Genomic DNA, 16,770 nt, shown 5'->3' with positions numbered 1-16,770 from the left:
AACAGGAGGAAATATTTCTTCACACAACATGGAATTTTACAAGTACCTTTCTTATTTCTAATCTTAATGTATATTTTCTGTAAACCGCTTAGAACCTAACGGATGTAGCGGTATATAAGAAATAAATTACATTACATTACATTAATTCATTGCCAGAGAATGTGGTGAAATCAGTTAGTGTAGCGGGGTTTAAAAAAGGTTTGGATAATTTCCTAAAAAAAAGACGTCCATAGGCCTTTATTGGGATGGCTTGGGAAAATCTACTGCTTATTCCTAGTTTAAGCAGCATAAAATCTGTTTTACTACTTGGGATCTAGCCAGGTACTTGGGACCTGGGTTGGCCACTGTTGGAAACAGGATACTGGGCTTGATGGACCTTCAGTCTATCCCATTATGCAAGCTCTTATATCCTTATGTGAGCTAAGTATAGGATAATCAAGCCATTGTGACATCACTGATGAGGTTGGCTCTTAGGCATTGGTGGAATGAGGCATTATGACATCACAATCTCAGCTCTGGAACGTTGCTACACTTTAGGTTTCTGCCAGGTACTTGGGACCTTGGCCACTGTTGGAAACAGGATACAGGGCTGGATGGATCTTCGGTCTTTCCCAGTATGGCAATTCTTATGTTCTTATGTAAGCCAAATATAGGATAATCAAGCCATTGTGACATCATTGATGAAGTTGGCTCTTAGATATTTGTGGAATGAGGCATTATGACATCACAATCTTAACTCTGGAATGTTGCTACTATTTGGGTTTCTGCCAGGTACTTGGGACCTGAGTTGGCCACTGTTGGACTGATGGACCTTCGGTTTGTCCCAGTATGGCAATTTATATTGTATATGTTTTTTTGTGGAAATCATTGAGATTTAAGTGGTCGACAAATATGGGTTATATTTTTGCTGTCTAGGAATTATGAGAACAGAATTACTTCAAAGCCTTGAAATAAAGATGCGATTTCTAGTATATAGTGCTATTATTTTAAAAGCTCTATTTGTTTTTTGGACATCTGAAAACTAGCATTTAGGCTCCCATATTGCATTAATATCCAAATTCTTATGGTCAGGGAACACCATCTAGACATATTTTGGACAGAACTAGAGAAGGTCCAGACTACAAACATCCAACTTCAATTTCAGAAATGGGAGGGGCATCAATGATCTAGTGGGGGGGGGGGGTGCTGAAGCAGTTGCAAGGCTGTGGTCCACATGTGCACATCTGTTGGCTTCACTAGCCCCTGCTGGCCAGGGAACCGGTAAACCTGGCAACCAAGCACATGCAGACCACTCTATGCACCCTCCCCACCCCTGATTTCTGGAGAAGGGGGTGCTCCACCCCATGCAGTCAACAAGCACTGCATCAATGTCCAATAAGACAGATGATGTTATTTAGATCTGGTACTTGGCATTAGAGAATGACACGGGGACAAATTTTTCCCTGTCCCCGTGGGAACTCATTTTCCCATCCCATCCCTCTGGAGCTCTGCCCCATTCCTGCAAGCTCCGTCCTCATCTGCACAAGCCTCAAACACTTTAAAATCGCAAGCGTTCGAGGCTTGTGTGGTTAAGGCAGTGCTTCCAGGAATGGGACAGGGACAGACAGCGACAAAACCTGTGGGGACGGGATCAAATTTGTCCCTGTGTCATTCTCTATTTGGCATATCAAGGTTATACAAAGGAGCTCTAACTGAGCACCTGTTCACTGAAGAAATTATTAATAATAATAATAACTTTATTCTTCTATACCGCCACAATCTTGCAACTTCTAGGCGGTTTACATTCAAGAGAGCTGGACATTCAGCGAGTTACAATATGCAGATAGTCAGAGGAAATACAGAGTACAGAAATTTTAAGAAAGCGAAAAGATAAAATATACAGTTTGCTAAGAAATTTCCGAGAGGACCTGTTTGGGAAAGGTCACGAATTACAAACACACAGCGAAAATTAGTTTGTTAAGAATTTTCAGAGGGGACCTGTTAGGAAACGGTCGCGAATTACAAAAAAATTACAGCGAAAAAATACAATATATAGTTTGATAGGAATTTTCAGAGGGGACATATTAGATGAAAGGTCCCGAATTACAAAATACAGTTTGATTAGGATTTCAGAGAGGGCCTATTTCACATTCCCTGGAATGTGAAATTAGCAATGGATTCGAGGCTCTATGAAAACTTCAGGGACTATGAATGTTCATGGTACTAAAATCTTTTTTTTTTTTTTTTTTTTTTAATAACTTCTTAATAGGCTTCTTCACAGAGCTGAGGAATAGCCTAACGATTTATGCAGTGTCGAGAAATCTAAGGGTTCCAAGTTCAACTCCTACGTCAGCTCTGGGTGGGTTGGTTTGTTTTTTAATGATAAGCCCTCCAGGGTCAGAAAAATTCCTACGGTACCTAAACTTTTAAGAAACTTGCAAGGGTAAGAAAGTAATAAGGCAACCGGTCCATTAGATCCACCAGTCCACTAGATTCGTACTGCTGCTCTGAGGAGAAAGTGTTGTGTTATTGTTGGCTATAAGTGTTTTACTCATAGGGGCAAGGTTTTAAAATGTGATGCAATGGCATAATAAAGGGAGCAGACCGCCCTGGGTGCCATCTTGGTGGAGGTGCTGGCACTGCCCCCTCCCCCATGCCACGCTCATGCCCTTCCTTTCCCCCTTCCCCCCCCCCATACGTCTTTAAATCTTCACAAGTGCTAGCAACTGCTTAGGTCTGCTGCTCGCGTTGGCCTTGCTCCCCTCTGAAATCACTTCCGGGTTGCGGGGCCAGGAAGTGACATCAGAAAGAAAGCCAACAATGGTGAAAGCAGCAGACCGGAGAAGCTGCTTGCGTTGGAATAGATTTAACGAGGTACAGTGGGGAAGGGAGGATGCGAGTATGGTGTGGTGGGCAGGGAAGAAGTGGGGGGGGGGGGCAGGGAAGAAGCAGAGAGGAGGACGTGGAGGGCGCCTTCTACCCTCCCAACACCAGTAATACTAAGTAGTATGTCCAAAGTACTGAAAACCGGCTGAGAATATCACTTGATATGTCTTTTCTAAATGTCTACTGATGTTCTTTCAAAAGTTTTTTAATTCACCACAGTGGGAGTAGATTGAACGTGTCATTCATATGCAATTGCAAATTTGTTTTGGCTTGTACACATTTTTTTTAAATATTAGCGATCATACATTTTGAGCAAAACGGTCAATTTGTTACTGTGTCAACCCCCCCCCCCCCCGCCTTTCTCCAATTCCTGCCCCCTGCATGCCACCTTTAAATGTTACTATTGAAAGGCAACAACTAAAATGATTTTTTTTTTTAATCAAATAAAAATAAAGATTGAAAAGTGCTACGTCCTAAAACTCTTGTTTTCTTGGAAGGCTGCCAAGAGAGGGCTGCCAGTGGCAGTGCAAAGTCCTCTGAATCCATGCTGCTTCTTTTCTTTTGTATGACCTCACCACCCACAGGAGAAATTCCCTCTTCCAAGGAACTAGTCAAGGTCTTGCCCAAGGCCTGCAACTTTCACTTTGCTGATGCAGCAAGAGAAAGCGAAAGCCTATAAACAGGTCAAAATAACAGCAGTGACGCTAAAAGCTGTGGTAAGGTAGCTGACATGACCTCATGAAAAAGCAAACCTACAAAGAACAAGTCCCCAGCTGATTTTTTTCAATCTGGATGCCTTATTTTATGATGCAAACAATAAATGATGTTTAAAAATGTGTTCTAGTTAACTCTGCCTCCTCCTGACATTTGTTGATTCTAATTCCATTTTTCTCACGCCTCGTTGATTAAACATGAAAACCCACCATCACCACTACCCTTAAAGAGAAGTGAAGCCCGATTTTGTATAGGCTCCTAATAAAGCTTTGGTTACAATGACATATCCACGGGTGGGGCCAGGCCCACCCACTTTGCCTCAGGCCCACCCAATAGCAGCACATCAATGAGGTAGCTGGTGGGGAGCCCCAAATCCCACCCCCCCAGCTAGAAATTCTCCAAACCTCTCATAAGAACATAAGAAGTTGCCTCCACTGGGTCAGACCAGAGGTCCATCGTGCCCAGCGGTCCACTCCCGCGGCGGCCCATCAGGTCCATGACCTGTGAAGTAGTTCCTGACCATTTTTATAACCTACCTCTACTCCTATCTGTACCCCTCAATCCCCTTAACCTTTAGGAACCTATCTAAACCTTCCTTGAACCCCTGTACTGTGTTCTGGCCTATCACAACCTCAGGAAGCGCGTTCCATGTGTCCACCACCCTCTGGGTAAAAAAGAACTTCCTAGCATTTGTTTTAAACTTGTCCCCTTTCAGTTTCTCTGAGTGACCCCTAGTACCTTTAAAGGGCTGATCTTCTCCAGCCCCAGAGCTATCCTTCTGATGTAACTTCCTGTTTCCGCAGAAGCGGAATATGTGAGAAGGAAGACAATGGGGCCGGCATGAGCAGCATGTTTCAGTCGCACTGCTCGAAGCCGGAGAAGATCAGCTCTTTAAAAGGTAGGCAGCGGCAGCAACAGTGGGAGAGGTAGGGCCAGATTGGATCGGATCACCTTGCCTCGCCAGGAGAGGGAGAGATGGGATATTCTGCCCACTCAACTGGGCTCCAAGCCCAGCCATAATTGGGTGTCTGGCTATATCTTATCTTATTAGGTACATTATAGATTGTTAATGCCTAATAAGATAATTAGTTTAGCGCATGCAAGAGTGTGAGTCCTTCACATGATACGCCCAGACTCCACCTCTGTGTGAGCCTCAATGTAAAATAAGTATTATATGCATTTAGGGAACTTTTACTATAGTTCACATTGGGAAGAATAATCTAAATCATAGTTACCAGTCCACCTTGGGAGTCAGCGCTCGAGAAAAAGATCTGGGTATCACCATGGACAATACGCTGAAACCTTCTGCCCAATGTGTGGCGGTGGCCAAGAAACCAAACGATATGCTAGGAATTATTAGAAGAGGGATGGTGAACAAGACTAAGTATGTTTACGAGAATGCCTCTGTATCGCTCAGTGGTGCGACCTTCCCTGGAGTATTGAGTTCAATTCTGGTCGCCTTATCTCAAAAAAGATATAGTGGCACTAGAAAAGGTTCAAAGAAGTGCGACCAAGATGACAAAGGGGATGGAACTCCTCTCGTATGAAGAAAGACTAAACATAAGAATTGCCGCTGCTGGGTCAGACCAGTGGTCCACCGTGCCCAGCATCCGCTCACGCAGCGGCCCTCTGGTCAAATACCAGAGACTAGCCCTACCAGTGCACGTTCTTGTTCAACAGGAACTTGTCTAACTTTGTCTTGAATCCCTGGAGGGTGTTTTCCCCTATGACAGACTCCGGAAGAGCGTTCCAGTTTTCTACCACTTTCTGGGTGAAGAAGAACTTCCTTATGTTCTTACGGAATCTATCCCCTTTCAATTTTAGAGAGTGCCCTCTCGTTCTCCCTACCTTGGAGAGGGTGAACAACCTGTCCTTGTCTACTAAGTCTATTCCCTTCAGTATCTTGAATGTTTCGATCATGTCTCCTCTCAATCTCCTCTGTTCGAGGGAGAAGAGGCCCAGTTTCTCTAATCTTTCGCTGTACGGCAGCTCCTCCAACCCCTTAACCATCTTAGTCACTCTTCTCTGGACCCTTTCGAGTAGTACCGTGTCCTTCTTCATGTACGGCGACCAGTGCTGGTCGCAGTACTCCAGGTGAGGGCAAACCATGGCCCAGTACAGCGGCACAATAACCTTCTCCGAACTGTTCGTGATCCCCTTCTTTATCATTCTTTTATCAGTCCTAGGACTCTTCAGCTTGGAAAAGAGACGGCTTAGGGAAAATATGATCGAAGTCTATAAAATTCTGAGTGGTGTAGAATGGGTACAAATGGATCGATTGTTCACTGCATCAAGGTTTACAAAGACTAGGGGGACACTCGATGGGGTCACAGAGCAATATTTTTAAAACCAATAGGAGAAAATATTTTTTCACTCAGAGAATAGTTAAGCTCTGGAATGCGTTGCCAGAGAATGTGGTAAGAGCAGTTAATGTAGCTGGTTTTTAAAAATGGTTTGGTCAAGTTCCTGGAAGAAAAGTCTATAGTCTGCTGTTGAGACAGATAGGGTAAAAGCCACTGCTTGCTTTGGATAGGTGGCGTGGAATGATGCTACTATTTGGGTTTTTGCAAGGTACTTGTGACTTGGATTGGCCTCCGTGAAGATGGAATACTGGGCTAGATGGACCATTGGTCTGATCCATTAAAGCTATTCTTATGTTCTTATTCATGACTTGATCCATGGTTAACGCACCTACCGCACAAACGCATTAATGGGTACTGTAGTAATCATCTTATTGCACATTATTCTGTCTTATTGTTTTGGGTTTTTTTTTACTTTTTCTCTGAGAGGTAGAGATGGCCATGGAATTATTAGCCCATTAGCACATTATACTTAGTGCATGCTAATTGGCAAATTCTATATAGTCCTATAGTCTGCCTAAATTAGGCACATATATAAGAACATAAGATTTGCCACTGCTGGGTCGGACCAGTGGTCCATCATGCCCAGCAGTCCACTCACGTGGTGGCCCTTAGGTCAAAGACCAGTGTAGGCACCTAACTCAGAAAAACACGATTCTATAAAAAGTCAGTGTCTAGTCCAAAGCACCTACCTAAAAGTGGTCATGGTTAGGGGTGGATCGCAGGCAGGGCCGGATTTAGATGAAAAGAGGCCCTAGGCTATTCCACTTATGAGGCCTTTTCACCTCCTACTTTTAAGTTTGTAAATTACATGAGAGATAATAAAATACATCATTACTGTGATATATATCAATATGTTAAATGAAACATGTTGTTATTGGTACTAACCTTTATAAAAAATGTGACACGGATAATAAATAAAAAAAAAAGTCGAGAACACTTATTTGGACATTTATTCTCAGCACCATATATAGTACTTGTAACAATAACTAATCAAACATAACACACAACATTGTCCCTTCCTATGTCCATAGTGCCTCCAGTGCGTCCTTCCTCACCTCACCCCCCCTCCAATGCCTGCCTCCCATCCCCGTTCCATTGAACCCCCCCATGCCATCCTGCCTGCCTGCCTGCCTTCCATTAAATCCCCCACCCCCCTACGATGCCAGCCTGCCTCCCATCCCCCTTCCACTGAACCCCCCCCCCCACACCGATGCCAGTCTGGGCCGCCCTGTCCTGGCGGATCCACGTTTTGCCTCTCTCCCCGCGGGGCTGGGCTTTGCCCAGCTGTTTCCGGACTGACGTCTTTCCCTCCCCGATCCTCCTCCCAGGGCGAGAAAAAGAAAGGGAGAAGCCGAGTCGGTGCCCCATTGCGGCCGGAGCCGGTTCCGATCCCGAAGCGTAGAATTTCTCCTTATTTTCGGTTCAGTGTTTTAGTGTTCACTGTTTTTAGAATAGTGTAATTTTAATTTTGCTAACAATTTGAATGTAGGCCCCTCTTGATCTTGAGGCCCTAGGCTGAAGCCTAGTTAGCCTATAGGAAAATCCGGCCCTGATCGCAGGCATTGTTTTTGGACTAGATGCCATTTAGGCATCTAATAGGCGCAGGTATTTAGAGGAAGAAAACCCTCGCAAGGAGAAAGACTGCAGACACGATGTACAAGGTATAAAAAAACCAATCTTTATTGAAGAAGATACAATGTAGCATTCCAAAAAGAAATGGAAGAATTGGTTCTCTCGTGCGAGTCCACAGGACCCGACATGGTCCGGGTTTCGGAAAACACTCCTTCCTCAGGGGTCCGAAATAGGATTGTGCGAAGACGCAGAGACCTGACCAAAACAAGTAACCCAAAATCCCTTGAATGCAGTACAACATGCAGTACTTGCTTTCTGGCTGCCATGCGGTGAATTATTGAGGAGAGGAGGAGGAACCCCCCCCCCCCCCCGTACAATGGGGAACGTATGTTTGGTGTTGTACTGCATGCGAGAATCTGGATTCAAGGGATTTCGGCTTACTTGTTTTGGCCAGGTCTCTGCGTCTTCGCACAATCCTATTTCGGACCCCTGAGGAAGGAGTGTTTTCCGAAACATGGACCGTGTCGGGTCCTGTGGACTCGCACGAGAGAACCAATTCTTCCATTTCTTTTTGGGATGCTACATTGTATCTTCTTCAATAAAGATTTGTTTTTTTATACCTTGAACATCGTATCTGCAGTTTTTCTCCTTGGTTTGGTCGTTTGACTTTGCACTGAAGATCGGTTGCATTGTTCTTTTGTTATGCTTTGAGGAAGAAATCCCTGGCATAAAGGCAGTGTGCTTAAAGTAATAATAATAATAACTTTATTCTTATATACCGCCAACAATCTTGCGACTTCTAGGCGGTTTACAATAGAGAGAAACTGTAAGTAAATGCAATAAAGAGAAGCTGTAAATACAACTAATTAAAGAGTCTAGTAGTATATATCTGAAAATACCAACATTAATGATGATAACAATAGTTTGTGTGCTGCAGGACCAAGAAGTGCCGTGCTGCTTACAAAGAATTGGGAATAGTTCATGGATTGAGTGGAGTGGTTCATAGTTAGTGATTGGGGGTTAGGGCTGATAGTTTACAAGTTCAGGTATGTGATGGTGTTACAAGGGGGGCTGATGTCCTGGTTCGTTGCCTAGGTATTTCAAGAACAGGTAAGTTTTTAGGTGTTTCCTAAATTCTCCATAATTGTTTGTGTGTGCGATTAGTTTTTCTAAGTCTTTACCCCATATGGCTGCTTGATACGATAGCAGTTGTTGATGGTATCTCTTATATTTGCACCCTCTAGCCGGTGGGGAGACAAATTTCAGGTGAGTTTTTCTTTCGTGTCTGTTGGTTGGGAATGAGAAGAGGTCTGTGATGTATTTAGGGGCTAAGCCATTTAGTACCTTGAAGCAGAGACATCCTAGTTTGAACTTCGTGCGTGCTCCCATTGGCAGCCAGTGTAGGAGTCGGTAGGAGGGGGTTATGTGGTCGGACTTCTTCAGCCCGCAAATCATCCTGACTGCTGCATTTTGTATCAGTTGGAGTCTTTGCATTTGCTTCTGGGGGATTGTCAGATGGGTGATGTTGCAATAGTCCAGGTGGCTTAGTATTAGGGATTGAACTAGAATTCTAAAAGCTGAGGTGTGGAAGTAAGCCTTAATGGACTTAAGTTTCCAAAGAGTGAAAAACCCTCTTTTGATTAGGGAGTCTATATGGTTTTTCATGGTTAAACCTTGGTCTAGTATTATTCCTAGAACCTTAAAGTAAGGCTGCCTGTTGTCAAAATACGGAACAAAAAGAAGTGGGGGAAAAAAAAATCGCTGGACCAAGGCCCAAATTCTGTAACCGGCACCTATTTTGGAGACGCCCAACTAGACAGGCGCCTACCTAAATGAATTCATAAGCTCAATTAAGCTTTTTAATCGGCAATAATTGAAACGTAGGCGCCTATCGAGAAAGCGCGGATTCTGCAACAAGGCACCTCTAAAAAATTTAGGCGTCCTTCAAAACCAATAGGCGCTATGCCCGATAGGCGTGGCTACGTGTCAGGCGCCTTGTTGCAGAATCGCTCCGCTTAAGCATGCTTAAGCGCTCACATAGGCCCCTACCTTTTAGCTGTGCCTAGAGCTGGCCAATTTATTGGGCGCTTGTAAAATAGGCATCGTTCAGCGTGAGCCTTTGAACAGCGCACAATTTTACTCGAATCGCGCTGTTCGGCGCCTAACGTTTGGATGCTTCTTAGAGAATTTGCCCTTCAGTGTAAAGCCCTCAACGGAGACTGACCCAACTTTGTTGGTTGGGCTGATAACTTTTCAGCGACCCCCCCCCCCCCCCATGATGGACGATTGGCGTTTATGTGTTAAGGGCTGCTGAACATCAACCAACTGTATTTTAGTATTTTTTTTTTATTTGTTTTAATTATTTTTTCAGAAAGAAAACAAACTGCAGATAAATTGAAGCAAAAATAACCCCCTCTTTTACAAAGCCGTACTAGCAGCTGCCGCGCAGCAAAAGCCCCGAAGCCCTTTAAATACCTATGCTGCTAGGGTGGCTCTGTAAAGGGGGGGGGTAAATAAAGTAAATAAAATGCCCCACAAGATTATATGCCACAGCTACTTTTTTGCTCCCGATGAGAGAAAAGCCTTAAGGCTGTATTAAAAAATGGCCTGCGCCATGAATAGCGAGTGGGTTTCCCGCAATCTGGGGCCACTTTCAACACGTCTATGAAACGTTCACATTTTTCATGTTTGCAATAATAGCCATGCGCTAATTTTCCCATTAGGGCATGGCCATTAGAGCATGAGCCCTTAACACAATTTTTTTTGTTCAAGCTTTTTGTTGATATAGGAAGATTATGTGAGCCAAGTATGGGATAATGAACCCGTTGTGACATCACTGATGAGGTTGGCTCTTAGGCATTGGTGGAATGAGGCATTATGACATCACAATCTCTGCTCTGGATACCAGAGACTGTCATTCTTTAGTGTCTATCTCAACCTCAGTCTTTCAACACCAGCATTCTTCAATGCAAAGCTTTGAGGGTCAGTGGCTCTGCCCAGTCACACTCTGATTCTTCCCTCTCTTCTTAAAGAATGACACGGGGATGGTTTCCACTACTTAACCGCGGGGACAGGGACAAATTCTGTTCCCATGGCATTCTCTACAACCTCGAGGCATTGAGGAAGCAGCTCTAACCAGCAGGCCACACCTCCTCTCAGTAAAGGGAGCCCTTAGTGACTCAGGACCTTAGAGAAAAGAGCCAAGCAGTGAATTAAACCCAGATTTTTCCATCTCTAAACCCAGGACAGTAGTTATTACTGGTTCGTTAGTTTCCTACACAGTTGTTCTGTTCAGCTGGTCTGGCTGGAATGTTTGTTTTGCTGATGGGCACCTGGAGGGTAAATCTATGGAATTACCCATCAGGTGCATATCAGCCACGACAAACTTCCCAGCCACGTCAAGCTGAGATACAGATGTGATATGACATCACTGAACAGAACAACGGTGATGGAAGCAACGAACCAGCAACACATGTATTTCCTACTGACTTCATAATCACTGTCCTGGGTTTAGAGATGGGAGATCTGAGTTTGATTTGCTGCTTGGCTTTCAGGACAGAATATAAATCCGGGGGTCTTTTTACTAATCTGTCATTATTGAGATGGCTTGGGGAAATCCACAGATTATTCCTAGGATAAGCAGCATAAAATCTGTTTTACTAGTTGGCCACTGTTGAAAACAGGATACTGGGCTTGATGGGCCTTCAGTCTGTCCCATTATGGCAGCTCTTATGTGAGCCTAGTATAGGATAATCAAGCCATTGTGACATCCCTGATGAGGTTGGCTCTTAGGCATTGGTGGAATGAGGAATTATGACATCACAGTCTCAGCTCTGTAACGTTACTACTCTTTGGGTTTCTGCCAGGTACTCGGGACCTGGGATGGCCACTGTTGGACAGGATACTGGGCTTGATGGACCTTAGGTCTGTCCCAGTATGGCAGTTTTTCTGTTCTAAGCACTGCTAACCACAACTTAAAAGGACTAACAGCGAGATGTGCTTAGACGTTCTGTGGCAAATTCTTGATCAGCATGTCCTAACCGCAGTGGCGTAGCAAGGGAGGTTGGTGCCCGGGGCAGAGGTACCTGGAATTTCCGCACTGTGCACCCCCCTCCCCCCCCCACACACACTCTTCCCCACCTCTTGGGCGCCCCCCCCTGCCCCTGGGTCACTCTCAAAATGTTTTCTGGTGTGAGCAGCAGCATCCACTCGCTCTTCACGCTGGTCCCGCGACCAGAAAGCGATGTCCGAAAGGAGCCGAGGACGGTGTGAGCAGCAAGTGGAAGATGTCACTCGCGCCGGCAAACATTTAAAGATGTACCTGGAGAGGAGAGAGGAGGAGGGGTGCTGGTGCCCCTCATGAAGACGGTGCCCAGGGCTGTCCAAACACCCCTCCCCCCCTTTATTGCATCACTGCCCATCCGCATGCAAAAATCTATAATAATAAAACCCTAGAGCGCGCATGCGCTCTTGAAAATTCGTGATTCCTGACACCGTGAGGTGTGCTTCTGTGGCAGTATTCTATTTGACACCTCACGGCGCTTGCAGGGGCTGAAGGCACGCGACTGTGCTCTCTCCCTGCCCGCGTCCTCGGCAGGGAACACACCTCCCGCCCTCACTCGCCGCTGCCGCCACCGCCACCACCGCTGATCCTTCTCTTCAGAGCAGCCTGCGATCGTGGCCAGCTTTAAAGAACCTCGCAGGCCGCTCTCCAACCTCAGTAGCACGCTCCCTCTGACGCACGGGATCGCGTCAGAGGGAACATGCTACCGAGTTGGAGAACGGCCAGCTAGGTTCGCTAAAGCCGGCCACCACGATCGCAGGCTGCTTTGAAGAGGAGCAGGCCAGAAAACGCCGGGATGGAGAGAGGGTAAGAAGGGGATCAATACCGGGAGCTAGGGAGAGAGGGAAAGGGAAAGGGGGCTGCTTTGGGGGGAGGGGTGTGCTGGGGGGAGACAGAAGGGGCCATGGATAGGGAGAGGGAAAGGGGGCTGCTTTGGGGGGGAGGTGTGTGCTGGGGGCAGACAACTTTGCTCGGGGGGGGGGGGGGAGACAGAAGGATACAGACAGCGGCCAAGGAGAGAGAGATAAAGAAACACAGACAGACAGACACATCTATTCTAGCACCCGTTAATGTAACAGGCTTAAAGACTAGTATATATATAATTTTTTTTTTGAGTAGAGGGAGCATGTTTAGGGGGGGGCGAAGAATGGGCATTTCTGTGCTAATTGGTGCAGCTATATTACCAAGCGCTAATTACCACAGGATTATCGCATGAGCCTTTCCCACCTATAAAATAGGTGTTGGCAAATGCTAGCATGGTAATTTATTTTTTAATACTCATGGTCATTAATGCATAATAGGGAAAATGGCCCATTGGATTGCTATAGTTCAAAATGGCCTTAATTCATGTTAAAAAAAATCCGCATAGGGATGTGCTAAGGCCAGTGGTGTAATAAGGGTGAGCGGCGTCTGGGGCAGTGGCGCCCTCCCCTCCCCCACCCTCTTCCTCACAGCCATATAACATGCGTGCCCTCTTCCCTTTTCCCCCTACCTTTTTAACCTTCTCCAGCGTGAGCAGCATGCCCACATCGGTATCGGCTCGCCCTCTGATGTCACTTCCTAGGTGCAGGTCCCAGAAGTGATGTCAGAGAGATCGCCGATTCTAACGCAGACAGCAACCTCATGCCAGGGAAGTAAAAACATGGTATGGGGAAGGCAAGGGGTACACATGTGCAACCAGGAGAGGAGCCCCCACCACACACATAGAATTCCTACGAGTGTTGGAGCATTTAGCCCTCCAGGTCATGGTGGAAACGTCTACTACGGCTTAGTAAAAGAGAGCTTAAGTTGTTTAATTTGCTTTTTTTGCCAAATGTTTCAAACCAACTTGAAAAGCCAGTGATAACACAAGCTGACTCTGTTTTTCTGATATACAGTAGCTATCAGACTATCTATATTGTCCAACACCTGTGTGGCCAGCATCTCAACCTATACTGTATAGCAAGGGTGTCAAAGTCCCTCCTCAAGGGCCACAATCCAGTCAGGTTTTCAGGATTTCTCCAATGAATATGCATGAGATCTATTTGCATGCACTGCTTTCAATTATTCATTGAGGAAATCCAGAAAACCCGATTGGATTCCGGCCCTCAAGGACCGGAGTTGCCCATGCATGGGCTTGTGCATCTTCCAACTTCACTGTATAGTGCATGGGTATCAAAGTCCCTGCTCGAGGGCCGCAATCCATTCGGGTTTTCAGGATTTCCACAATGAACTTGCATGAGATCTATTTGCATGCACTGCTTTCATTGTATGCTAATAGATCTCATGCATATTCATTGGGAAAATCCTGAAAACCCGACTGGATTGCGGCCCTCGAGGAGGGACTTTGACACCCCTGCTGTATAGCAAGTGATGGCAGATAGTGGTTTTATTGGTCTGGGGCAGCTCATAGGGATAAAACATGGTCCCTTCCAATTCATGCAGTGTAACAAAGCCAAGATTAGCTCCACTGTCCCCATTCATCCAGAGCTTTTAAATCAGTGGTTCCCAACCCTGTCCTAGAGAATACCAGGCCAATTGGGTTTTCAGGCTAGCCCTAATGAATATGCATGAGAGAGATTTGCATATAATAGAATTGACAGGCATGCAAGTCTGCCCCAAGCATATGCATTAGGGCTATCCTGAAAACCTAATTGGCCTGGTGGTCCTCCAGGACAAGGTTGGGAACCACTGTTTTAGATTATACTAGTAGTAAGATGCAAAATCTGCTTCTACGTAGCTTCACTCTACTGCAGGGGTAGGGAACTCCGATCCTCGAGGATATATATGCATTAGATCTATTTGCATGCACTGCTTTCAATGCATATTCATTGAGGAAATCCTGAAAACCCGATTGGATTCCGGCCCTCAAGGACCGGAGTTGCCCATGCATGGGCTTGTGCATCTTCCAACTTCACTGTATAGTGCAGGGGTGTCAAAGTCCCTCCTCGAGGGCCGTAATCCAGTCGGGTTTTCAGGATTTCCCCAATGAATATGCATTGAAAGCAGTGCATGCACATAGATCTCATGCATATTCATTGGGGAAATCCTGAAAACCCGACTGGATTCCGTCCCTCGAGGACCGACTTTGACACCTGTGGTATAGTGCATGGGTATCAAAGTCCCTCCTCGAGGGCCGCAATCCAGTCGGGTTTTCAGGATTTCCCCCATGAATATGCATGAGATCTATTTGCATGCACTGTTTTCATTGTATGCTAATAGATCTCATGCATATTCATTGAGGAAATCCTGAAAACCCGGTTGGATTGCGGCCCTCGAGGAAGAACTTTGACACCCCTGGTATATTGGGAGAATCGTCTTGTGGCCCCCTTTCTATTTCGATTAATATGTATAAATTGTTATATAATGGCGCAAAATTCTTGTATATAAAAAAATAGCACCCCTATACTGGGGCATAGCAAAGTATTTAATTTGATCTGGGGCCGGTTGACATCCTTTGTTAATTCAATATAGTTTCTTGGTTTTCAAATCTTTTCTTTATTTTTAAGGTTCATAGTCGAAAGCGCGCAACGACAAAGGCTCGCCGACAACCCAGCGCAGACAACTGAGCGCAAGGCAGAAGTGCGCCAAAGCAAAACAGTATTTTAAGGGGCTCCGATGGGGGGGTGTTGGTGGGGAAACCCCCCACACACTTTACTTAATAGAGATCGCGTCGGCGTTGTGGGGGGTTCCCCCTCATTTACTGGAAACTTAACTTTTTCCCTCTTTTTTAGGGAAAAAGTGAAGTTTTCAGTATAATGTGGGGGGTTACAATCCCCCAAACCCCCCAAAACGCCAGCGCAATCTCAGTTAAATAAAGTGGGGGGGTTCTCCCCCACCCCCCATTGGAGCCCTTTAAAATACTGTTTTTCTTCGGCGAGCTTCCGCCTTGCGCTCAGTTGTCTGTGCTGGGTTGTCGGCGCGCGCTTTTGACCTGTCACCATTTTTAAACATGTCCAGGATGGGGTGGGTGAGTGGGGGGGGGGATAAATTTTTTGGTTCATTTCTTGATCAAATTGTTGGATGGGAGGGGAGGGATATTTATTATCTTCTTTGTTATTGATGAAATTTAAGTGCTTATTTTGTAACGCATGTATGGATAATTTATGGCACTTTGTATTAGTTTTGAAAATTAATAAAGATCTATAAAAAAAAAATAGCCCTAACCATGGAAAAAAATGCCTGTGCAGTTCCACTCTGTGTGTCCTTAGTTTCGGCCAATGCCTTCCATTAGGAAAACTCACAGCTCTGATTTTTCAGTGGCATTTTTGGTTTTGGAACATCACCTGCAGGGCACACAAGCTAATTAAAAGTTAAATCGACAAGGTTGACTCATTGTGTCTTCCTCCGACAGCCTGGGAAGACAGATGAGGAAATAGGTTGTCAACCGCAGAGATCCGATCAGAAAATGAAAGCCTCTTTCCAACTTCCCTCCCGTCTCCTACTCCACACTCTCACCTGGAATTTCTCTGGGCTCCGTTTTCGGTTTCGGGTTTTTCTCTCTTCCCCCCCCCCTCCACGGAGTTCAACAATAAAAACACATTTGTGATTTTCCAATTTGGACAGATCTTGCAGGTATAAAAAGCAGACGAGATGGAGGAAAGGAAAACATTCGCCGAAGGAAACCAGGAGCAAACAGCAATAAAGCCAGAGGTAAGACACTGGAAGTTATCCTTTTATGTTCTCTGATCATCTCACTGCTCTTTATGTGGTGGCCAATATTTTAATCAGAATGTACCTGACCGGATTGAAGAGAAATTTATTTAAGCCTTTAGTAAGCATTGTATTTAAAATAAAATTTTAAAAATTCTAAATGTCAACAAATTTTGACACGCGGGTAAAAATTTCAATTGATGGGTAGTGTCAAAAAACAGAAATTCAAATACTAATGCTGACAGCTGAGAGAGTCTGTGAGGATATTTGTTTGCAAAACACAGAATCATTTATGATGGAATATTAGGTCACATTAATATTTAACACTTTCAGCTATATTCTTTTTATATTTTTACGGGGTTAATGAATTGTTTTCATTCATTCAAATAGCTGTTTGTGTGCGTGCGCATATCTTTGTTTTTACCCTAACAAAAACAAAAAAAGTCACAAAAACTAAAAATTAATGGACAGTTGTACAGAAATGCATTCTCTGTCCTTTCTGAACAAGCAAGAGCAAAAAATAATCCACCCACCCTTTTACTAAGCCGCGGTAGAAACCGC

At 45.0% G+C, this 16,770-nt stretch overlaps 1 protein-coding gene across 1 annotated transcript in view; it reads left to right on the top strand.

Moving 5' to 3' along the window:
* The first annotated feature begins 2,775 nt into the window (after positions 1-2,775).
* Positions 2,776-16,770, top strand: part of LOC117364478 (interferon lambda-3-like) — a 30,633-nt gene continuing 16,638 nt past the window's right edge. Inside the window, exons 1-2 of the mRNA XM_033953697.1 lie at positions 2,776-2,853; positions 16,123-16,209. The gene's annotated coding sequence lies outside the window, so the exon portion shown is untranslated. The remainder of the gene's footprint in view (positions 2,854-16,122; positions 16,210-16,770) is intronic.

The sequence above is a fragment of the Geotrypetes seraphini genome, chromosome 8 (genome assembly GCF_902459505.1).
Source record: "Geotrypetes seraphini chromosome 8, aGeoSer1.1, whole genome shotgun sequence".
NCBI lineage: Eukaryota > Metazoa > Chordata > Amphibia > Gymnophiona > Dermophiidae > Geotrypetes > Geotrypetes seraphini.
Note: the sequence above shows the minus strand (reverse complement) of the source record. Positions and strands in the feature narration are given on the sequence as shown.